At 43.4% G+C, this 25,934-nt stretch overlaps 1 long non-coding RNA gene across 1 annotated transcript; it reads left to right on the forward strand.

The window, feature by feature from the left end:
• Positions 1-4,118: 4,118 nt before the first annotated feature.
• On the forward strand, positions 4,119-25,486 carry LOC143769763 (uncharacterized). The gene is made up of 4 exons (XR_013214476.1): positions 4,119-4,173; positions 7,957-7,971; positions 24,988-25,123; positions 25,284-25,486. It is a non-coding gene; the product is annotated as an uncharacterized LOC143769763 (long non-coding RNA).
• Positions 25,487-25,934: the final 448 nt, after the last annotated feature.

Consider the following 25,934-nt stretch of genomic DNA (forward strand, 5'->3'; position numbering starts at 1 on the left):
TGCGCCGCGGTCAACCAATCACAAGCCGGGAGACTGGACGCGCTCATTTTAAAATGGGCGCGTGTCCAGCCTCCCGTGACGTCACGGCTTGTGATTGGTTGCGCCACGGTCAACCAATCACAAGCCGGGAGGCTGGACGCGCTCATTTTAAAATGGGCGCGTGTCCAGCCTCCCGTGACGTCACGGCTTGTGATTGGTTGCGCCGCGGTCAACCAATCACAAGCCGGGAGGCTGGACGCGCTCATTTTAAAATGGGCGCGTGTCCAGCCTCCCGTGACGTCACGGCTTGTGATTGGTCAGGGCGGCCATATTGCCGGGACGCGGACCAATCACAGCAAGCCGTGACGTAATTTCGTCACGGCTTGCTGTGATTGGTCCGCGTCCCGGCAACATGGCCGACCTGACCAATCACAAGCCGGGAATTCACGTAACCAAGTAATAGCGCGAATTTTAAACAAACAACGCTGCCGGTTCCCTCGCTGAAGTCCCGGCTGCGTCGGACAGGTGAGTATAGCGATATTTTTTATTTTAATTCTCTCTTTTACACATTTTAACATTAATGTTGTTGCGATACCCGATACCCGATACCACAAGAGTATCGGAATCCCGGTATCGGAATTCCGATACAGCAAGTATCGGCCGATACCCGATACTTGCAGCATCGGAATGCTCAACACTACTAACTACCCTTAGAGAGAAAGAAAGACCTCTCTTGCCTCCAGAGAAATAATCCCCAAAGATATAGAAGCCCCCAACAAATAATAACGGTGAGGTAAGAGGAAGGCACATACACAGGGGTGAAAGCAGATTCAGCAAATGAGGCCCACTAATACTAGATAGCAGAAAATAGAAAAGGGAATCTATGCGGTCAGTAAAAAACCCTTACAAAATATCCACTCTGAGATTTCAAGAACCCCCGCACCAACTAACGGTGTGGGGGGAGAAACTCAGTCCCCTAGGGCAACCAGCAAGCGAGGAAATCACATTTTAGCAAGCTGGACAAGAAACATGATGAATGCTGATAATCAAAAAATGAACAAACAAAAACTTAGCTTGTCTTGGAGAGACTGGGAGCAAGGTAGTCACAAGGAATCTGAAGAGCACTGAATACATTGATAGCAGGCAAGGAACTGAGTATCCAGGTGAGCTAAATAGGAAACCAGCCAAGGATAACGAACCAGCTGATGCAGCCAACCTGCAGAAAGACAACACTACACAGTACCGCTTGTGACCACTAGAGGGAGCCCAAAAATAGAGTTCACAACAGGTGAGTATATCAATATTTTTTATTTTTATTCTTTATTTTACACATTAATATGGATCCCAGGGCCTGAAGGAGAGTTTCCTCTCCTTCAGACCCTGGGAACCACCAGGATACCTTCCGATACTTGGTGTCCCATTGACTTGTATTGGTATCGGGTATCGGTATCGGCGATATCTGATACTTTTCGGGTATCGGCCGATACTATCCGATACCGATACTTTCAAGTATCGGACGGTATCGCTCAACACTACCCCTGAGGTCCATCTTAGAGAACCATTTTGCCCCAACAATTTGGTTAAAAAAGTCAGGGATCAGAGGTGACGGATATGGATCACGGACAGTGATTGCATTAAGTTCCCGGAAATCCAGGCAAGGACGTGGATTTTTCTTGACGAAAAAGAACCCGCAGCAAGGGGAGAAGAGGATGGTCAGATATGACCTTTAGCCAGACTTTCCATAATATAGTCCTTCATGGCCTGCCTTTCTGGACGTGAGATGTTATAGAGTCTGCTCTTGGTCAGCTTGGCACAAGGAACCAGATAAATGGCACAATCATTAGGATGATGAGGGGGAAGCTATTGGCTCCCTTGCTCAGAACATTCTTGAAGTCTGACAGGTAATGAGGCACAGACTGGGTATCCACCCTTGCCAACTGGGTACCCAAACAGTGTCCTTGACACCATTTACTCCACTTTACCACTTCCTGTATCTGCCAATCAATTACCGGATTGTGCAGAGTGAGCCAAGGAACTCTCAGTACCACAGATGAGGGCAGGTCCTCAAGCACATAGCAGTTTAACACCTCAGAGTATATGGCCCCCACCTGTAGCTGTAAGTCATGGACCACCTGCGTGAAGGGCCCCTTTTTTAGAGGGACGAAATCGATAGCTATAATGGGTATCAGTCTGAGCAAGGTTTGTGAGACAAGGCCTTGGTCCCGAACGAACCTAGCATCGACCAAAGTAAACTCCGCCCCACTGTCCAAGAAGGCCGAAATGTCCACCTTATTTTCACCCACGTATAAAATAGCTGGAAGGAAAAAATGAGTCTTTCCCACCGAGGTTATGAGTACACCCGAGTTGCCAACCTCCCCGCAACCCGCGCCCTCCAGTTTCCGGTGGTATTTTAAACAAGTGACGGATAGGACTTGTGCTCATGAAATGATCCTTCTTGCCACAACAGAAATACACTTCCCCCTTACGCCAGATTAATGCATGTTTGCTAGGTTGGGATGCTGCACCCACCTGCATGGGTTCCACAGTGGAATACTGATCATGCTCAGACTTGGACCTCCTGCCCCCAAAGGTGTCTCCCTATGTCTCTGGCAAAGAACGCGATCAACCCGGACTGCCAGAAACATGGCTGCCTCAATGAAGGCTAATGCATCCTTTACTCCCACAGAGAGACCCTTGTAGAACTGATTACAGAGGGCCGGGTCATTCTAACTACTGTAAGTGGCCCACCGCCAGAACTCGGAGAAGTATTTATCTGCCAGACAGTCTCCTTGCTGAAGTTGGCACAGAGACACCATCATACACCAAGCCGAAAGCCTAAAAGAAGCCCTTTACTGTCTGGAGTAACTGTGAGTGATATCTGAGTAAAATGCCCATGCTTGCGGGTCCCCCTGCAGGAGCAAGATAACAATCCCCACCTGTTGCTCATCTGTACTAGAGGATACTTGATGCAGCGGAAATAAAGTTTTCAGGCCTCACGGAACACAACAAACTTGTCCCACCCACCAGAGAACCTGTCTGGCAGTGCGATCTTGGGCTCCACAATAGTTTGCCTGGAGGGCGAGATCACCACACCAGATATAACAGGGTGCTGTGTAACCACTGTGAGGAAATCTGCCACCTCCAAACTGAGCTGTTGCAACTGCCCTGTCAGCTCTATGATACTATCCATCATAGATCCGAAAAAGTCTTTTGGTCTGAGTTAATGTCATGATAGGACTGGCGAGTAAACTGGGACCGGGGCACCTTTCCTGGCCCTAGCACTAGGGGCACCCTAGATCACCCTGTTCCCCAGGATACCTCAGATGGTGAGGATGCTGACCTCAACCCTTACCCTGTCTCCTAGCTGCAGCCCTGCGTCTGTCCCCTTTCCCCACCCAGGGAAGAAAGACGCTACCGTGTACTGCAGTACACCAACCCAACAGACAGGGGAACAAAGACAACGGTAAAAGAAAATTCCACTCACACAAATATACTCTCACAAATAACAGAGGTATTCACCAGGGTGTGAAGGACAGGGGAAGAAAATAAGGCAGGTAAAGATGAGGAATTTCCAAGCGTATGAACCAAACAACAGTCACACAATAAACTCATCCAGCTCTCCTGACACCAGCTCCGCACTCTCCAGGTCTACCTAGCAAGTGCTAACTCAGACAAGGATCTGACCAGAAGGCCTTGTTTTTATAGGAGACAGGAGTGGCTAATGGAGCTCAGCTGAATGCAGGGATTTCCACATGGCCAATTAACCCTTATCCTGCTGAAAGAAAACAAACACATTTAATACAACAGAGAAGTGTTTCTTCTCAGCGGCAAAGCAGGAGCCATCAGACGCTGTGGTCTTCTGGCACTTCTTTGTCGTGGTAACTCCATGACACCTGGTGCTTGCATAAATCTGAAAACAACTTAACAATAATTCAATTGAACCTTCAATGCCGAAAGATAAAGATGTTGACAGCTCATTAACTCCAATGCCAGATAAGAAAACTTATAGCTCTTAAAAATGTCACTACACTTTGCCAGTTTCCTCATTGTTTAGTGGATTATGATAAAATGTCACAACCATTTCCGATACATATAAGCAGTGTAATGTACTCATCTATTCATTAGTCAACATGAAGACCTTGATGATCATACTTATCGTTACGCATCTGACCTTGAACCTTCCTTCTGTTACAGGTGAGAAAAGACTACTTTCATATCCTGTAACTATTCTTATAGTCTACTAATATTACAAAATAGTAACAGGAGTTTTCAGGCCACATAGGTAAATCTTAATTGATTAACAAACATAATAAAAACAGTTAAAAGGAGAGACAACACAGAAGGTTATTCCACCAGGTTAGACAAAGCATTATTACCATAGAATACACATGGGTTGTAGTTGTGGTAAAATATAGCACCATTGTGAGTGAAAATTTACCATAGTATAACCAAAGGAAACAAAATATCCAATCAGAATAAAAAGGTAAATAAAGTATGTAAAGAAATGCCCTGCGGCTATTCATCCAAAGTTCAGCCAAGTAGATGAAGAAAACAATATAAGTACTTAAAAAAAATTAAAAGAGTGCCAAATTGCACATTAGCCCAAGTAGGATATTAGGAAACTGTCAAATGACTAATTGGAAGAGTTGCAACCTGAAGAAGCTATTTGCAAAACATGCATCAGGGAGTGGGTACCTGGAGACTGGTATGAGTTATGCATCATTTCTTATATTCATTTGTCTTTATAATTTAGAAATATGTTCATTTGAGGGGTCATGAATGATGCTTTTTTCCTATACTAATATGATATCATATGATAACATATTTATGCACTTGGACTTTATGGATATTTTTTTCATGATCAGGTCCAAATATGCTAATGACCTTGCAATTCATATTTAGGATATTTAAGGTTTTTGTTTGTATATATGGGATGGCTACCCATGTTATCTAGATTCCCTTTCTCTGTACATCCTGTCAGTCCTATATTCTCAGTCCTCCTGTGACTCGCTTACTGTGTGGACTTTTCTGGAACTTCTTATGATATGATGACATGTTTTTAGTATGATTTAATAAATATAATATTTTTATTCTCCTTAACCCCTTCATGACCTTGGGATTTTCCATTTTCCCGTGTTCGTTTTTCACTCCCCTCCTTCCCAGAGCCATAACTTTTTTATTTTTCTGTCAATTTGGCCATGTGAGGGCTTATTTTTTGCGGTATGAGTAGTACTTTTGAACGCCATCATTGGTTTTACCATGTCGTGTACTAGAAAACAGGAAAAAAATTCCAAGTGCAGTGAAATTGCAAAAAAAGTGCAGTCCCACACTAGTTTTTTGTTTGGCTTTTTTGCTAGGTTCACTACATGCTAAAACTGACCTGCCAATATGATTCTCCAGGTCAGTATGAGTTCATAGACACCTAACATGACTAGGTTATTTTTCACCTAAGTGGTGAAAAAAAATTCCAAACTTTGCAAAAAAAAAATTAAAAATTGCGCCATTTTCAGATTCTCGTAGCGTCTCCATTTTTCGTGATCTGGGGTCAGGTGAGGGCTTATTTTTTGTGTGTTGAGCTGGCGTTTTTAATGATACCATTTTGGTGCAGATACGTTCTTTTGATCGCCCGTTATTGCATTTTAATGCAATGTCGCGGCGACCAAAAAAAACGTAATTCTGGCGTTTCGAATTTTTTTCTCGTTACGCCATTTAGCAATCAGGTTATTGTTTTTTTTATTGATAGATCGGGCGATTCTGAACACGGCGATACCAAATATGTGTAGGTTTGATTTTTTTATTGATTTATTTTGATTGGGGCGAAAGGGGGGTGATTTAAACTTTTATATTTTTTTAATTTTTTTCACATTTTTTCTAACTTTTTTTTTTTTTACTTTTGCCATGCTTCAATAGCCTCCATGGGAGGCTAGAAGCAGGCACAGCACGATCGGCTCTACTACATAGCAGCAATCTGCTGTTCGCTGCTATGTAGCAGAAAATCAGGTGAGCTGTGAGCGCCGACCACAGGGTGGCGCTCACAGCTGCCAGAGATCAGTAACCATAGAGGTCTCAAGGACCTCTATGGTTACCATTCTGAAGCTTCGCCGACCTCCGATCATGACGTCATTTCCAGCCGCCCGGCTGGATGTGGTAGTTAAATGCTGCTGTCTGCGTTTGACAGCGGCATTTAACTAGTTAATAGCGGCGGGTGAATCGCGATTTCACCCGCCGCTATTGCGGGCACATGTCAGCTGTTCAAAACAGCTGACATGTCCCGGCTTTGATGCGGGCTCACTGCGGAGCCCTGCATCAAAGCAGGGGAGCTGACCTCGAACGTACTATCCCGTCCGAGGTCAGTAAGTGGTTAAAGTGATTTATTATTCATTAACAAAGATGAAACTTTCACTATTTGACCTGAAAACTCCAGTTACTATACAAGGTTTTCATGTTTTTTTAAGGAGGGACCTGTTGTGAATTCCGTTCTTGGGCCCCCTCTTGTGGTTGTGAATGGTACTTTTGTGAGTTCTGCCCTTGGGCTCCCTCTGGTGGTTTCGAGTGGAACTGCTACTCCTTGAGTTTGGCTGTAGCAGCTGCTTTCACTTATCGTCTCTCCTGGCTTTGCTATTTAACTTGGCTCTGGTCTTTAGTTCATGCCACCTGTCAATGTTTTCTGTGTTGGATTCAGATCTCTTCTTGGATTTCTCCTATGGCCTGTCCATTTCAGCAAAAGATAAGTTTTTGCTAGTTTTTTGGTTGTCCATTTGCTGTGGACTTAATTGCTCTGCTCATGTTATGTTTCTTTTTGTCCAGCTTGTCATCATGATATTTTCAGGCTAGCTGGAAGCTCTGGGGAAGCAGATTTGCCTCTCTACACCGTGAGTCGGTGTGAAGATCATTTTTGTAAACTCTGCGTGGATTTTTAGTTTTTAATACTGACCGCACAGTAACCCTTCCTATTCTGTCTATCTACATTAGTTTGGCCTCCTTTGCTAAATTCTGTTTTCATTTCTGTGTATGTCATTTCCCTCTCCACTCAAGTCAATATTTGTGGGGGGCTATCTTTCCTTTGGGGGTTTTCTCTGAGGCAAGATAGCTTTCTGTTTTCCATCTTTAGGGGTAATTAGTTCTCAGGCTGTGACGAGGTGTCTAGGGAGTGACAGGAACATCCCACGGCTACTGCTAGTGTTGGTGTTAGGATTAGGAACTGTGGTCAGTACAGATACCACCTCCTCAGAGCTCATCCCATGTTGCTCTTTAACCACCAGGTCATATCATATCAGTGTTGCTCCTCAACCACCAGGTCATAACAGGGACCCATACTACTGTGGTCAAATATAAGTATTTAATATTTCAAAATGTTTAAATATATGCATGTGACAAGGCTCATTAAAGGGTTGACATTGACTGTTAGGATTGCTACTTCCAATAGGTGGCACTAGAGTTCTAGTCCTCTTCCTCTCTGAAGAGACTATTTGCATATTTCCCAGAGGAGCATGGCGGCTTTAAGTCTCCTCATCTCGGTATGCTTAACATGTCACTCTCCACAAGGAGAAATGTTACTACTTGGATCACGGTCAGACGCCTCTCACACAGCCAAACAAGATCTCACACTTTACACTGACCAGGGGCAGTACTCTGAAACACAGTGTATGCAAATTGAGATTCTGGTTTGGCTTTTATCCTAAGTCACGAGACAAGGTTCGTTAAAGGGTCGACATTGACGTTTAGGATTGCTACTTCCAATAGGTGGCACCAGAGTTCTCGTCCTCTTGCTCTCTGAAGAGACTATTTGCATATTTCCCAGAGGAGCATTGCTGCTTTAAGTATCCTCATTTCGGCATGCTTAACATGTCACTCTCCGCAAGGAGAAATGTTACTACTTGAATTACTTTTATGATTATAAAATTCCAACTGTTATGAGACATACAACTTGATTATCTCATTTGACAAGTAAACTAACTTTGATTTTTGTCCTTACAGATGCACAGACGACAAGTAAGTACAGAATACTTATTCCTAACAGTACAGATTTATGTTTTAATGCATACTTTTTTACTCCATGTACAATATAGTGAAATCTCATTAATTTTGGTTATATAGCCACATCGTAGAGGGCCTGTCTTATGAGGATAGCCCTATTAGGGTGTTTGGATCTCACAGAGAAGGATTACCAGCTCAGGACATATAAACCAGAGTGGAGAGCCATATCTCTCTTTCTGACATATTCCTATTTGCAGGGGCGGACACTGACAGTGCAGTGTCCATGTGCGAGACTTGTGTCTATGCCCCCTCCTTATAAAGCCACACCCAAAAAACACATGCAGATTTAGGGCTCACTCACACTGATGTTTTATCGGATAGCACTTGGTCCAATATTATACCATGGGCCAGTGCAGATCTAAAAATTTTTTTTAGAATGCTGTACGATGAACACACACAGAGACAATAGAGAAGATGACAAAATTATGTGCTCAGTCTTCTCTGCACCTGTGCTGCTATTTTGTCATGCTAGAGAATTGGATGACAATCAGATGACACTCAGATCAAATTCTGATTTTGATCCGAGTGTCATCAGCTTAATTGGGCTGATTCTCTTCCATGATAGAATATATGGCAGAGTAAGCGAGACCTAGTAAGTGAATTCACATTAAGCACAATAAAATAAAATATATACACACCCATTATTATTGTACAGCTGCTTCTTGAAATAGTGCTCTCCTTGCTTGAGATGTCAGTTTCGGTGCACAGCCATGTCATGATGGGTTTATAGTTGTGCCAAATTCCTTTCATTTTTGGATGATGGATCGATCGGTGCTCTGTGACATGTTCAGATTCTTCTCCATAACTTTTTTTTATCTGACCTGTCTGTTGTGTTCTTTGGTTTTCCTGATGCTGTTGATCCCTAATGTTCTCAAACAAACCTCTAAGGCCTTTACAGTACAGCTGTTGTTATACAGAAATTAAATTACATATAAGTGGACTCAATTTACTACTTATGTGACTTCTGGAGGCAACTGGTCACTCAGGATTTTATTTACGGGTATCAGCCTACAGGGGGCTGAATACATGTTCACTAGTGATGAGCGAGCATGCTCGTCCCTCCTCGTCACTGGATGGATCATCATGTTGCTCAAAATGCTCATTACTCAGCAAGTATTTTTTGAATGCTTGAGCGGGAGCTTCATTCCCTGCCCCACTTTTTTGGCACTTTCTAAACAGCCAACAAATGTGAGGATTGCCTGCCAGTAACCGTAGTGCTGTAGCCATCTTGGTTGTGGTATTACTGTGATTGGCTGGCCGTATAGTGTAATCAGGTCTATATAAGACCCATAATGCCATACTCGGCACACTGTAACATGGAAACAGGCAGAGTCGGGAGAGATGCTGGTGAAAGGTGTACAGAATTGTGGCTGCCTATCAGCCAGGGATTCAAACACATTTACATTTCTTTTACATCTTAGGTCTAATGGTAATAAATAGTGAAACTGCTATTAGCAGCACTTAGGGAGAGATTGTGCTGAAGGAGCGTGTAGGACAGGATAGGGTTGCACATCCTTTATGCTGCAGCCTGCCACTCATACCAAAACCCCTTATCAGGACTAATAATATTTTTTTTTGCTCTTAATCCTACAAATTGTTTTGAACAGGGAAACATTGTACACCATTTTTACTGTGGGAGTTGTGCATCAAAAGCATACAGCCAGACTTAGTTGGATTTCAATAGCATTGCTATATTACTCTTGCAGTGTAATCAGTCCATCTGAGATGGGCACATTTTCCTGCGATAGTAATCCTGCAAGTTTTTTCAGCAGTGAATTATTATACTGCATTTATAGTGCTAGAGTTGTGCATTGAAGCAAAAGAACATGTAGAGTAGAGGGGGTTGGGGATGTTATATATATATATATATATATATATATACTAGATTGTGGCCTGATTCTAACGCATCGGGTATTCTAGAATATGCATGTCCCTGTAGTATATGGACAATGATGATTCCAGAATTCGTGGCAGACTTTGCCCGTCGCTGATTGGTCGAGGCAACCTTTATGACATCATCGTTGCCATGCTGTGCCCGTCGCTGATTGGTCGAGGCCTGGCAGCCTCGACCAATCAGAGACGCGGGATTTCCAGGACAGACAGACAGACAGACAGACGGAAATCCCTTAGACAATTATATATATAGATACTAGCTGTTTCCAGTCAGCTAACGCTCGGCATGCTCATTGCTATCTAATTAACGCTGCTAGTGATTAAACTAAAGTAAATAATGAAAACATTCAATAGCGCTTACGCAGGTGGTAAATTAACTTAAAATGAAGTTAATAACAATAATAATAATTAAAAATCAGAATAATACTAATACATTTTATTCACAGTGTAAAATCAAAAGCAAACTGGATTCGTGTGGTAATGTGTGGGGACAGAGCCTCATGTGGTAATGTGTGGGAACGCAGCCTCATGAGGTAATGTGTGGGGACGCAGCCTCATGTGGTAATGTGTGAGGACGGAGCCTCATGTGGCAATGTGTGGGTACGGTGCCTCGAGCGGTAATGTGGGGAGACAGAGCCTTGTGTGGTAATGTGTGGGGATTGAGCCTCATGTGGTAATGTGTGGGGACGGAGCCTCGTGTGGTAATGTGAAGGGGCGGAATTATGTGTGGTAACATGGTGGGGTGCGGGATTATGTGTGGTAATGTGGTAGGGGGGCGGGATTGTGTGTGGTAATGTGGTGGGGGTGCAGGATTGTGTGTGGTAATGTGGTGGGGGGTGGGATTATGTGTGGTAATGTGGTGGGGGCAGGATTATGAGTGGTAATGTGGTGGGGGGCGTGATTGTTAATAATAATGTGGTTGGGGGGCGGGATAATTTGTGGTAATGTGGTGGGGGGCTGGATTATGTGTGGTAATGTTGTTTGGGCGGGATTGTGTATGGTAATGTGTTGGGGGCGGGATTGTGTGTGGTGATGTGGTGGGGGCGGGATTGTGTGTGGTAATATGGTGGGGGGGCGTTATTGTGTGTGGTAATGTGGTGGGGGGCGGTATTGTGTGTGGTAATGTGGGGGGTGGGATTGTGTGTGGTGATGTGGTGGGGGTGGGATTATGTGTGTTAATGTGGTGGGGGCAGGATTGTGTGTGGTAATATGGTGGGGGCTGGATTGTGTGTGGTAATGTGTTGGGGGCGGGATTGTGTGTGGTGATGTGGTGGGGGCGGGATTGTGTGTGGTAATGTGGTGAGGGGGTGGTATTGTGTGTGGTAATGTGGTGGGGGGGTGGGATTGTGTGTGGTGATGTGGTAGGGGGGCGGGATTGTGTGTGGTGATGTGGTGGGGGCAGGATTGTGTGTGGTAATGTGGTGGGGGGGCAGGATTATGTGTGGTGATGTGTAGGGGCGGAGCTACTTTGCAGGAGGCGGGATTAGCGAGTAATCACGATGCCTCTTATATATATAGATACAGGTTGCTAGACTGCCGTAAAAAGTATTAACCTCTTAACAATCCCCGATACGCATTAAAATGGCAGCCAGTAAGGGGCCTTATTCCCTTATTGCCGTTTTAAAACAGCGATCGGGAAAAAGCCTATAGCATATACCCAGAATCAGAAATTCTCTGGGGTGTCAGCTACTGGGGGTTGCAGAGACCCTGTAGAACACGATCAGGGCCAGTTTTCCAGTGCCTAATCATCTGATCGTCATTATTCAATGAATAACAGTGATCACGTAAAAAGTGTGCCCTCTGTAAACCCCGTTTCCACCCGAGATGTATCCATACATCCCTGTAACCTGGTACTTATTGGCCTGGGACATATGGATACATCCAAGTGATTTTGTGTGCACAGAGGCTGTGTGTGCACGATCGTTGCCGTGTGTCAGCTGATTTTGACAGCTACACCCGACACTCAGTGCCAGGAGTGGTCCCGCACCTCTCCCAGCACTTTAACCCCCTAAATGCTGTGATCGAACTTGATCACAACATCTTGGGAGCAGGCGGAGGGAAGAAAGCCTATCTGTCTTTAGATCGGAGACCCCCCAACGTCTTCGCGGGGTCCCGATAGTTGCCATGGTCACCCGATGTTGTCATGACAACATCTGGGTCACCAGAGCTAGCAAAGTTGCTTGATTATGCTCAAAGCATAATCAGAAACTTTGTCAGTGTAGCGCTGACAGCTTGCATAGCATAGGGATGCTGCTGCATCTATCTAATATATAAAGCTGAATGTGTGTGTGTGTATATATGTATGTATGTAAGTGTGTATGTCCGGGATTCGCATCTGCACCGTCGCAGCTACAGCCACAAAATTTTGCACAGTCACACGTTTGGACCCCGAGAGCTTCATATGCTATGTTGTGAGGCTAAATTTAAACCCGGCGCATTCCAATTCACCAAACAATTTTGCCCCTATCTACATAATGGGGAAAAAGTGAAAGGAAAAGTGTAGGAGACAAATTGACAGCTGCCAGATGTGAACAACGGGGACTTAAAGAATGAGAGTGATGGCGCCAAAGAGTATATGCGTATAGTTGCTAAGGTGGGGCCCCAACTTGGGATACTCACCATACACGGGGATATGAACACGCACAAAATGCGCCACACACTACCACGTATACCACGTACTACACATATACCACCCTCAGCAAACATTTCACCACACATACACCAACCTCACCATATAAAAGTCGAAACACAAAAGTCGCCACTCAAAACTCGCCACGCGCAAAATTCGCCACATGCAAAACTCGACACATGCAAAACTAGGCTTGCGGAAAAATTGCTACATGCGCAAAAGTTGCAACACATGCAAAAGTTGCCTCACATGAAAGTTGCACATACTCAAAACGCACCACACATAAAACTCGCCACGCGCAAAATTTGCTGCACACAACTTGCTACACTAACCTGTCACATGCAAATCAACACATAAAAATTTGCTACATGCATGTCGCCACACAAAACTCATCTCACAAAAGTTGCTATATGGATGTCGCCACACGCAACTCAACACACACAACTTGACACATGAAACTCGCTCTAAAGCACACACAAGTCTGGTATTATCCTTCAAAAATAAAAATCTGATTAATAAGCAAACTACAAGAGCAACAAATGTACCATATAGGAAACACGGCAGCTGTCAGTCACATGACCTGTCTATTATGTGTATGTGTGAGCTAATATATACTGCCGGGGGGAGGGCTTCCTGTTGGCTGGGGATTTATCAGGCTGCCATTAGCAACCAATCACAGCTCAGCATCTATTTTGCTACAGTTAATTAATCTGAGCTCTGATTGGTTAATATAGGCAACAAAGGACATTCTCAGTATAACAAAGCTTATGTGAGGTAATAGCATGTCAGTTAGGGTGTGTTGGTGGAAAGTCTGATGTTAGTTACATTACCTCTATGTGAGAGGATATAGAAACTGCCAGTTACATACTATTTTTACCACAATAATAATAATGCCTCATAAGAAAAGGAATTCCATGGCACGAATGTCAGCTGATGCCAAAAGAAAAGCTTGCAATATGGGCCAATGAAAAATGTGAAGACCGAGAAACAAGGCTGACACACATGAGAACAGCAGCTGCTTCCTCAAGAGCCAATGAACTTTCTGAGCAGAGGGAAAAGAGGCTTGCAGGCAAGAGAACAAGAGCTGCTTCCTCAAGGGCCAATGAACATTCTGAGGAGAGGGAAGCGAGGCTTGCAGACATGAATACATTTTTGTTAACACATTCTATTTTGCTAAGAGTAGTTATTAACCAGGGCGAAGCCGAGTAGTACAGATACAGTACTATAAACGCGATCAGACTGCAAAAAATGAAAGTCCCATATTGGGACAAAGTAAAACATTTAAAAAAAGTTTAAAAAAGTTTTAAAAGAATTGTAAAAATATAAAAATTTCTAATAATAAAAAATTCAAATATATTGTAAATATAAACAATAGAAGTACACATATTTGATATTGCCACATCTGAGAATGACCCAACCTATGAAACTGTCCTACTAGTTAACTTCTTCAGTGAAAACCGTAAAAAAAATAAAAACAAGGCCAAAAACTATGCTTTATTATCATACCACTGAACAAAAAGTGCCATAGAACGCTATCAAAAAGAAGAATGTAAGTAAAAATGGTACCGCTGAAAACATCATCTTGCCCACAAAAAACAAGCCACCATACAGCTCCATCAGCAGAATAATACAAAAGTTATAGCTCTCAGAAAAAAGCCATGCATTATTATTTCTATAAAATATTTTTTTTTTGTGTAAAAGCCAAAACATTAAAAAGCTATATTAATGTGCTACCACTGTAATCATACTGACCCGAAGAATTAAGCTACCTTATCAATTATACTATATGAGGAACAGCATAAAAAAACTCTTAAAACAATTCCTGAATTGATGATTTTTGTTCATTCTGCCTCCCAAAAATTGGAAGAGAAAGTGATTAAAAAAAATCAAGTCCCACAAAAAGATGCCATATGACATCATTCATTTTGTTTGCAAGACTTATTTTATTTGCCAGCATACCTTTAATACTACTACCATATTTCTTACTTCTACTCACCTCCCTACTTTCTTTGCTTGCCCCAGCCCTGTCCCCTAACTCCTCATTGACCTCTACTGTCTCATCCTCTCTGTCTACTCTATCTATCCCCGAATGGGCTCCGCAGGCTCCCAGGACCTGTACTCTGGTCCATGACCCTTCCAATCCACCAAATGGAATCTTTTGCCACATACCACCTTACACCCCATGATGGCATTCACCTCGTAATCGTCCGTAGACAAACCCGAAGTCCCGGCAGATGACTCGGAAAACCAGGATATGTGAACGGGATTTGGGAGGGACACATGAAAGGTGTCGGTGATGCCTAGGTGTGGCGGAAGGGCCGACAGTAGACCACAGGGTTAACCTGTTTCAGGACCTTGAAGGGACCCAAGTAGCGAGGTGCAAACTTCATGGACTCAACTCGCAGCCTGATGTTATGGACGGAGAGCCACACTAAATCGCCAGGAGCAAAGGTCAGAGCGGGGTGCCGATGTGCATCATCGGAGACCCTCATTCTCTCCTTAGAGACCCAGATGGCATCCTGTATGTAGTCCCAAATGTCACGTGCCTCCACAGCCCAGTCTGCCACCCTGGAGTTGGTGGAAGACACAGGTATGGGCAAAGGAACCCTCGGATGCTGGCCGTAATTAAGGAGGAATGGGGTCTGCCCAGTGGAGTCAGCTATGGCATTGCTGATTGCAAACTCTGCCCACGGTAGCAAGGATGCCCAGTTATCCTGCCTGTATGAGACAAAATTTCACAGGTATGTGACCAGGGTCTGGTTGGCCCTCTCTACCAACCCATTCGTCTCAGGATGGTATGCTGAAGAGAGATTCAGCTCGATGCTGAGAAGACGACAAAGCTCTCTCCAGAACTAAAAGGCAAACTGTGGACCCCGTTCACTGACAATTTTGTCTGGCATACCATGTAGGCAGAAAACGTGCTTAATAAACAATGCCACCAAGGCCCGTGCAGAAGGTAGCCGTGGAAGAGGAAAAATGAGGAAAAATAGTCGGTGACTTGGGTAAGCCCACTACGAAGTCCATCCTGACCATTTCCCAGGGCCTGTCCACCACTGGCAGGGGGTAAAGTAGTCCAGCAGGCTGTTGTCAAGGAGACTTATTCTTGGCGCAGGAGACACACGCCCGAACATAGTCTCCGATGTCATCGGCCATATGAAGCCACCAGTATGTCCTTGCCAGAAGCTCAGATGTCCTTTTGGTCCCAAAGTGTCCACCCACCCTGGACGAGTGAGCCCAAGAGAGAACATCTGGTCGCATATTAGATGGCACAAAAGTCTTGCCTGGGGGCACAGACTCTTGCGAAACCGGGGCCACGGTCCTCACGCTCTCAGAAGGGACAATAAGCCGAGGCTCCTCCTCCTCTGATGACACTACAGAGCAGGAGAGAGCATCGGCACAAATGTTCTTCTCCACAGAAAGAAAATGGAGGGTGAAATGGAATTGGGAGAAGAAGAAGGACCATCTAGCCTGTCGAGAATTCAACCTCTGGGCAGTCTGTATATACACCAAATTTTTGTGGTCGGTGTAAACTTGGAAGGGAAAGCGAGCCCCCTCCAGGAGGTATCTCCACTCTGAGAAAGTTAACTTCATGGCTAGCAACTCCCTGTCCCCGATGGAATAATTCCTCTCCGCTGGTGTGAAGGTCTTGGAGAAGAAGAAGCAAGGATGCTTCTGACCTTGAGCATCCTTCTGGAAGAGGACTGCTCCAGCACAGACGGAAGAGGAATCCACCTCCATGATAAATGGTTTATCAACATCGGGGCATTGTAAAATGGGAGCGCTAGCGAAGTGTGACTTAATAGAGAGAAAGGCCTTGGACACCTCCTCCGACCACAATTTGGGATTTGCTCCCTTCTTGGTGAGGGCAACCAAGGGAACTACCAAAGTTGAGAAGTGGGGAATGAGCTGGCGATAATAATTAATGAACCCCATACAGCGCTGCACCGCTTTAAGAGAATGGGGTTCTTGCCAGTCCATCACAGCCTGTAGCTTGGCAGGATCCATGGACAATCCCCTGGCAGAGATGATATAGCCCTGGAAAGGCATGGATTCCTGCTCAAACACACACTTCTCCAACTTGGCATAGAGGGAGTTTGCCCTTAGGAGGTCGAAGACTTTCCAAACATCTCTCCGGTGGGAGTCTATATCTGGAGAGTAGATGAGAATATCATCCAGATAGACTATGACTGAGGTGGTGAGCATATCCTGGAAGATATCACTCACAAAGTCTTGGAAAACGGCAGGAGCATTATGGAGCCCGAAGGGCATCACCAGGTATTCATAGTGCCCTTCCTTGTTGTTAAATGCCGTCTTCCATTAGTTTCCCTCACGGATGTGAGTCAGGTTGTAAGCACCCCGCAGATCAAGCTTAGTAAATACCCTCGCTCCCTGCATCCTATAGAATAGCTCTGATATCAGAGGCAGAGGGTATTTGTTCTTAACGGTGATGGGGTTAAGACCCCTATAATCTATGCATGGACGTAGTTCTCCATTCTTCTTCTGAACGAAGAAGAACCCGCCCCTGCAGGTGACACTGACTTCCTAATGAATCCTCTTGCCAGATTATCCTGAATGTATTGGGTCATCACCTCCGTCTCCGGGAGACCGCAGCAGAGGTGGATCGAGATTCCCCCTGTGCAGCGGCAGGAACTCGACACCTAACAGTCAGAGGCTTATTTTACTGTTTCTACTCTGTGGAAATTGATGCCACTTGTTATGACCTGGTGGTTAGGAGCACCTGGAATGACCTGATGGTTAAACTAGATGACAGGACAAGCTCTGGGGAGTGGGATCTCTGCTGACCGCAAACCCTAATCCTATCACACACACTAGAAATAGCCGTGGAGCGTACCTAACTCTCCCTAGACGCCTCTTCACAGCCTAAGAGCTGACTACCCCTAAAGATAGAAAATAAAGCCTTACCTTGCCTCAGAGAAATTCCCCAAAGGAAAAGGCAGCCCCCCACAAATATTGACTGTGAGTTAAGAGGAAAGTCACAAACACAGGAATGAAACAGGTTTCAGCAAAGGAGGCCAGACTTACTAAATAGACTGAGGATAGGAAAGGGATCTATGCGGTCAGCACAAAAAACTACAAAAAGCCACGCAGAGTGTGCAAAAAGACCCCCGCACCGACTCACGGTGCGGAGGTGCCACTCTGCACCCCAGAGCTTCCAGCTAGCAAGGCAATATCATGTTAGCAAGCTGGACTAGAACTTAGCAAGTACTAATAAATATATTCAGTACACAATGAACAACAAATGAACTAGCAGGGACTTAGCTTCTGCTGGAGTAGACAGGTCATCAGAAAGATCCGAGAGAGATCTGAACCAGTACTGATACATTGACAGCTGGCATGAAGTAACGATCTGAGTGGAGTTAAATAGAGAAGCCAGCCTAGCCGCAAACGAGGGCAGCTGAGGAAGCAACCTCAGAACCAACAGTTCCACTCACAGCCACCAGAGGGAGTCCATGGACAGAACTCGCCGAAGTACCATTCATGACCACAGGAGGGAGTTCGAGAACGGAATTCACAACAGTACCCCCCCTTGAGGAGGGGCCACCGAACCCTCACCAGAGCCCCCAGGCCGATCAGGACGAGCCAAATGAAAGGCATGAACCAAATCGGCAGCATGGACATCGGAGGCAACAACCCAGGAATTATCCTCCTGACCATAGCCCTTCCATTTGACCAGGTACTGAAGTTTCCGTCTCGAAATATGAGAATCTAAAATCTTCTCCACCACATACTCCAACTCCCCCTCGACCAACACCGGAGCAGGAGGGTCAACGGAGGGAACCATAGGCGCCACATATCTCCGCAACAACGACCTATGGAACACATTATGGATGGCAAAAGAAGCTGGAAGAGCCAAACGAAACGACACAGGATTGAGAATTTCAGAAATCTTATAAGAACCAATGAAACGAGGTTTAAACTTAGGAGAAGAAACCTTCATAGGGACATAACGAGACGACAACCAAACCAAATCCCCAACATGAAGTCGGGGACCAACACAGCGACGGCGGTTGGCGAAACATTGAGCCTTCTCCTGGGACAATGTCAAATTGTCCACTACATGAGTCCAAATTTGCTGCAACCTGTCCACCACAGAATCCACACCAGGACAGTCCGAAGGCTCAACCTGCCCTGAAGAAAAACGAGGATGAAAACCAGAATTACAAAAAAAAGGCGAAAACAAAGTAGCCGAACTGGCCCGATTATTAAGGGCAAACTCAGCCAATGGCAAGAAGGTCACCCAATCATCCTGATCAGCAGAAACAAAGCATCTCAGATAGGTCTCCAAAGTCTGATTAGTTCGTTCGGTTTGGCCATTTGTCTGAGGATGGAAAGCCGAAGAAAAAGACAAATCAATGCCCATCTTAGCACAAAAGGACCGCCAAAACCTTGAAACAAACTGGGAACCTCTGTCTGACACGATGTTCTCCAGAATGCAAACAAACCACATGCTGGAAAAATAATGGAACCAAATCAGAGGAGGAGGGTAATTTAGGCAAAAGTACCAAATGGACCATCTTAGAGAAGCGATCACAAACCACCCAGATGACCGACATCCTTTGAGAGACAGGAAGATCTGAAATAAAATCCATGGAAACATGCGTCCAAGGCCTTTTTGGGACTGGCAAGGGCAAAAGTAACCCACTGGCATGAGAACAGCAGGGCTTGGCCCGAGCACAAGTCCCACAGGACTGCACAAAAGAACGCACATCCCGTGACAAGGAAGGCCATCAAAAGGACCTGGCCACCAAATCTCTGGTACCAAAAATCCCAGGATGACCAGCCAACACCGAACAATGAACCTCAGAGATAACTCTACTAGTCCTTCTGTCAGGGACAAACAGTTTCTCCGCTGGACAACGGTCAGGTCTATCAGCCTGAAACTCCTGCAGCGCCCGCCGCAAATCAGGTGAGATGGCAGACAGAATTACCCCCTCTTTGAGAATACCAGCCGGCTCAGGAACTCCCGGAGAATCAGGCACAAAACTCCTTGAAAGGGCATCGGCCTTCACATTCTTAGAACCCGGAAGGTATGAAACCACAAAATTGAAACGGGAGAAAAACAGCGACCATCGAGCCTGTCTAGGATTCAACCGCTTGGCAGACTCGAGATAAGTCAGATTCTTGTGATCCGTTAAGACCACCACGCGATGCTTGGCTCCCTCAAGCCAATGTCGCCACTCCTCGAATGCCCACTTCATAGCCAACAACTCCCAATTGCCAACATCATAATTACGCTCAGCAGGCGAAAACTTTCTAGAAAAGAAAGCATATGGCTTCATCACAGAGCCATCAGAACTTCTTTGAGACAAAACAGCCCCTGCTCCAATCTCAGAAGCATCAACCTCGACCTGAAAAGGGAGTGAAACATCTGGCTGACACAACACAGGGGCCGAAGAAAAACGACGTTTCAACTCCCGAAAAGCCTCAACGGCCGCAGAGGACAAATTCACCACATCAGCACCTTTCTTGGTCAAATCAGTCAACGGTTTAACAACACTAGAAAAATTAGCGATGAAGCAACGGTAAAAATTAGCAAAGCCCAGGAATTTCTGAAGGCTCTTCACAGATGTAGGCTGAGTCCAATCAAAAATGGCCTGAACTTTAACAGGATCCATCTTGATAGTAGAAGGGGAAAAAATGAAGCCCAAAAAGGAAACCTTCCGAACTCCGAAGAGACATTTAGACCCTTTCACAAACAAAGAATTAGCACGAAGGACCTGGAACACCATTCTGACCTGCTTCACATGAGAGTCCCAATCATCCGAAAAGACCAAAATATCATCCAAATATACAATCATGAATCTATCCAAATACTTTCGGAAGATGTCATGCATAAAGGACTGAAACACAGATGGAGCATTAGAAAGCCCAAATGGCATCACCAGGTACTCAAAATGGCCCTCGGGCGTATTAAATGCTGTTTTCCATTCATCGCCCTGTTTAATACGCACAAGATTATACGCCCCTCGAAGATCTATCTTGGTGAACCAACTAGCCCCCTTAATCCGAGCAAACAAATCAGACAGTAGAGGCAAAGGGTACTGAAATTTGACCGTGATTTTATTAAGAAGGCGGTAATCTATACAAGGTCTAAAAAAAAGCCACAAAAAAGAACCCTGCTCCCAACGGTGACGACGACGGGCGAATATGCCCTTTCTCCAAGGACTCCTTTATATAACTCCGCATAGTGGCGTGTTCCGGCACAGATAAATTGAAAAGTCGTCCCTTAGGAAATTTACTACCAGGGATCAAATTAATAGCACAATCACAATCCCTATGAGGAGGTAGGGCACTGGATTTGGGCTCATCAAATACATCTCGGTAATCCGACAAAAACTCAGGGACTTCAGAAGGAGTAGAGGAAGAAATTTAAATACAAATTTACATTTTTTTACTTTAACTTTTTTTATTATTATTTTTTCAGCCACTGGGCGCCGCCATTTTGCTTTGCAGGAGTGTAAGTGCAGCTGCAAGACACTTACACTCTGCAAATATGGCAGCCCTGGGCATAGACATCTGTGGTCAGTGTCCGACACTATAGTTTAGATTGAGCTGCTCCCTGCTGTGATCTGGCCATGCCCCCTGAATCGTCCACATCACAGCAGATGGAGGAAACTGGTGCCATCTTTCTGGAGCTCACAGTGTGCCTGTGAGCTCCAGTTTCCCAGCATAATCGCAGGAGCCCTGGGGTTATAGGAGCATTAAGAGGAGGAAACCAAGGATAGCACAGGAGGGAGAAAGGAGCAGCGCCGGCAGCAGTGAAGTAATATCTGCGGGGGCGGGGGAGAAGTAATCTAATCCTATCCTTTGTGATGCTGACTCTGAGCAGTGTATCTCCTCCCATGTGTGTTACTGTGCTGAGCTGTGTATCTAATCCAATCCTGTGTGATACTATGCTGAGACGTGTATCTAATCCTCTCCTGTGTGATACTGTCTGCTGAGCCATGTATCTAATCCTACCCTGTGTGATACTGTGCTGAGACGTGTAGCTAATCCTCTCCTGTGTGATACTGACTGAGCTGTGTATCTAATCCTCTCCTGTGTGATACTGTCTGCTGAGATGTGTATCTAATCCTCCTATGTGTGATACTGACTGCTGGGCCGTGTTTCTAATCCTCTCCTATGCACTCCTCTCCCCCCTGTTATGTGTGATCTATATGGCGGTATTGTGAGAAGACTGGCGGTATTATGTGTAAAGTATATGGCGGTATTATGTGTGATCTATATTGCAGTATCATTTAAGATCTATATGGCGGTATTATGTGAGAACACTATTGCGTCGTTATTTGCGATCTATATGATGGTATTATGTGAGAGCTATAGAACAGTATTATGTGTGATCTGTATGGCGGTATTATGTGTGATCTATATGGCGGTATTATGTGAGAACACTATGGCAGTATTATCTTCAGAAAGTTGACTCTAGGGTGGTTCTGGCTGAGCACCTGCACACGGGTCTGGGGTAATAGAGGGGGCAGCATGACCTCCAGTTAGGTGCAGTCAGGGGAAGGCTGGTGAGGCAGCTGAAGAGAGGAGTCTCATTTGTATCATTACTATATGGCTACATTTCCCCCCAGCGTCACCCCGACTGTGCCTGTCACCTCGCTTTCACACATCGCCAGGACAGGATCTGAGGAGGGGAATGGGGTCTTTGCATGCAAAGTCTGGATCAGAGCAGGCATCAATCAGCAGAAATGTTTCCTGGATTTCTGTGGAGCAGACAAGCAGTCGGACCTTCCATGTGTATAAAAGACAGCGTTCTATGTACAATCCCTGGCTGCTTCGCACACCGAACAGGGTGCCCCCCCCATAGACCAGCACACTGCTCTCCTGAAATACTCTGTGCCGCTGTCACCCTGCTCCCTCCACCATATATCTCCCAGAATCTTTGCTGCCTGCCATCCTCGGTGACTGTCTACTTGTCAGTATCACTTTGCAGTCACTAACAAAATGGCTGCTCACTGTGTTCCTGAATATCATCCGCTCTTATCCCGTAGCAAACACCCAGAAGGGGAGGAGAGGAGACATCACACATGTCAGCACACTCCGCCCATAATTACTGCAGTGCTGTAATGTGAGCTAGTTGTACACTAGGTTTTTGGCAACTTTCAGTAGCCGCTCCCCCTAGTGTTTAAAAGTGGAAATGCCAAATCTTTTAATATTATTTTTCATATTTTACTAAATTATAAAAAAAATGATAACATTTTTTAAGAAAATGTAAACATTTTTTCAATCGCCGGAAAAATCTTTTTTACTGATGGCACCTTCCCTTTAAGCAAGTAGAAGATGAAATCATCTCTAAAAGGCCTAAAGTTGAAGATGACACATTTCCTTTGCATTTTAGGCAAAAAGTGTATATATATTATATATACATATATATATATATATATATATATATATATATATATTATTTCAGACGTTAATTTATCCTGTTAGGGTTACATCTTTTTCACTATCATTGTTAGGAAAGGCCAAGTGATGTAAATTTTGCATCTTTATAAAAACCTAGCCTCCTCTAACCTTCTGCCAAAACAGCAGCTAGGTGCTGCCTAGCACTCTGAAAATGAAAATGGTGGAGGCCCACAAAGCAGTAGAAGGCTATAAGAAGAAAGCAAAGCATTTTCAAGTTTCCCTTTCCTCTTTTCAAAATGTAATTTAGACTGACTGTTAAAGACTTCCAGAAAGATTTAGCAGACTCTGGAGTTGTGGTACATTGTTCTACTGCTGAGAGACACCTGCACAATATGGCCTTCATGGAAGGGTCATCAGAAGAAAACTTCTCCTGTGTCCTCACCATAAAATTCCACATCAAGAGTATGCAAAAGAACACTTAAACAAGCCTGATGCATTTTGGAAGCAAGTCCTGTTTTAACCAAGGTTAAAATAGAACTGTGGCCACAATGATCAAAGGTATATGTGGGGAAAAAAGGGCACAGAATTTCATAAGAAGAACATGTCACCAACCATTAATCATGGGGGGTTGGTCAATCATTTTGTGGAGTTGTGGTGCAGTCCATAGCAGGGGCAACTTTTCATGGGTAGAAGGGAGAATGGATTCAATGAAATTTCAACAAATTCTTGATGCAAACATAGCACTTCCGTAAAAAAGCTGAAGTTGAAAAGTGGATGGCTTCTACAAATGGATAATGATGATCCTAAACAACCATCAAAATGCATAATAGACTAGCTCCAAAGACGCAAGCTGGAGGTTTTACAGTGGCCTTCGCAGTCCCCTTAACTGAACATCATTGAAAATCTGTTAGACCTCAAAATAGCAGTGCATTCAAGACAACCCAGGAATCTCACAGAACTGCTTAGAATTTTCCAAGGAAGAATGGTTGAAAATCCTACAATCAAGAACTGAAAGTCTTTTGGCTGGCTACAAAAAATGTTTACAAGCTTTGATACTTTCAAAAGGGGGTGTTACTAGGTACTAACCAGGCAGGGTACCCAAACTTTTGCATCTTCCCATTTTCCTTTTTGTAATTTTTAAAATGTAAAGGATTTAAAAAAAAATATATATATATATATAATTTTTTTTTTGTTATTATTATTATTATTATTGTTTATGTACAGTATTTTTTTTTCTGCCTAAAATACAAATGCAATATGTCATCTTTAACTTCAGGATTTTTAAAGATCATTTCATCTTCAACTTGCTTAGCTGTTCACAAAAGCAGTAACTTTGACCAGGGGTACCCAAACTTTTATATGCCCCTATATATTGTGAGATAATGATAGAGGATAGATATTTTCCTAGAATCTTGATATATGATTGGTCTGCAGTTGAATCTCATACTTTCCAAAGTGGATTTTTCAAAAATTTGATAATAGGGTCGGGAAAAAATATTGATGGGGTTGATTGCTCAATTTCTAGTGCATTTTTCATACTAGAACAAAGCTGTTGATTAAATAAGCATTCTCAGAAAATGTGCCTTTTTCTAATCAAAATACACAAAGACACATTTTTTGATACAGATATATCTGAAACAAATATTTAATGTGTGCACATACTCTGAATCAACAATAAAAATGCATTTAAATAGGTATTTTGTTGAAAACACTGTCTGCGAATTCACATACACAGTGTGTTCAATAAAATTGTGTCGTAGTGCGGTATGTACATGCACTGACTTCGGCACCACACTGTGCAGGCACCGTCCATCCAGGCTTCATACAGAAGGAGGCACCCAGCATTATATATATAATAAGATATATATATATATATATATATATATATATATATATATATATATATATATATATACAGTATATATATATATATGTACAGTATATATATAGCATATATATACTGTATATATATATATATATATATATATATATATATATATATTACAAATTACTCTACTCTCTACAGTTGAAACATTTTTTTTAAATTAAATTATATTTATCTCCCATTACTCTAGTACAGCCATGTGGGGATAGACTGACTCAACCTTCAGGATATATATACAGTGATTGGTATCGTTCGTCTTCAAATTTGTGTACTTGGACAATTGAAGTCCCATATGGCCAGATTGAGCTTTACTTCAGTTATATATAGTAAGTATTGTCTATGTGTGCTCTAACTTTTCCTTTCTCAACACCATCCTTTGTCTCCCTCATACCATTCTAGCCCTTACAACTTTTTTGGATTCCTCATACTGTATAACCAATTATATATTTTACCATTAAATTGGAATTTTCTTTTCTTACTGAACAGCTTGGAAAATACTAATGGTACTTGTGATTCTGGGTATGTGAAAATATATGATGGACATCCTTGGAACTCAGTTGTCCTTGGGAAGATTTGCCACCCGACAAGTCAAAGGTTTTACTCATCATCCAATGTCATGACATTGAAATTTGTTAATGAGAACTTCAGAGGATATTTTGAAGCTTGGTATTATTCTCTATCATCTACAGGTAATATGTATGTAAATGTATAACATATTGATGACATAGCATACTACTTGACAAAAATAATAATAATAAACACGTACAATAAGTACATGATAAAATATGTGTCAAGCTTCCATAGAGTGACCTTGCAATTATCAATCTGAATCTAGTATTCTGATAAACCCAGCATTAAAAAAATACATGTCACAATTCAATACATTAGTCACAATTTATTCATTATAGTATTGTATAAATATTGGTAGTTTTTGCGATGAGTAAACATCAATGTTTGATTTCTTTTTCTGCTCTAAATTTACAAATCCATTATGGATCATTGAGTTAAGATCATAATTATTATCCTTATAGCGTATTGTGAATATTTTACTTATTATTAACTTTTTTGTCATGTTTATTATGTTGATTTCCAAAATTATATTTAAAAATTAATAAAGTTTTCCCTTTTTTATGTTTT

This window comes from Ranitomeya variabilis, chromosome 4 (assembly GCF_051348905.1).
Source record: "Ranitomeya variabilis isolate aRanVar5 chromosome 4, aRanVar5.hap1, whole genome shotgun sequence".
NCBI classification, from domain to species: domain Eukaryota; kingdom Metazoa; phylum Chordata; class Amphibia; order Anura; family Dendrobatidae; genus Ranitomeya; species Ranitomeya variabilis.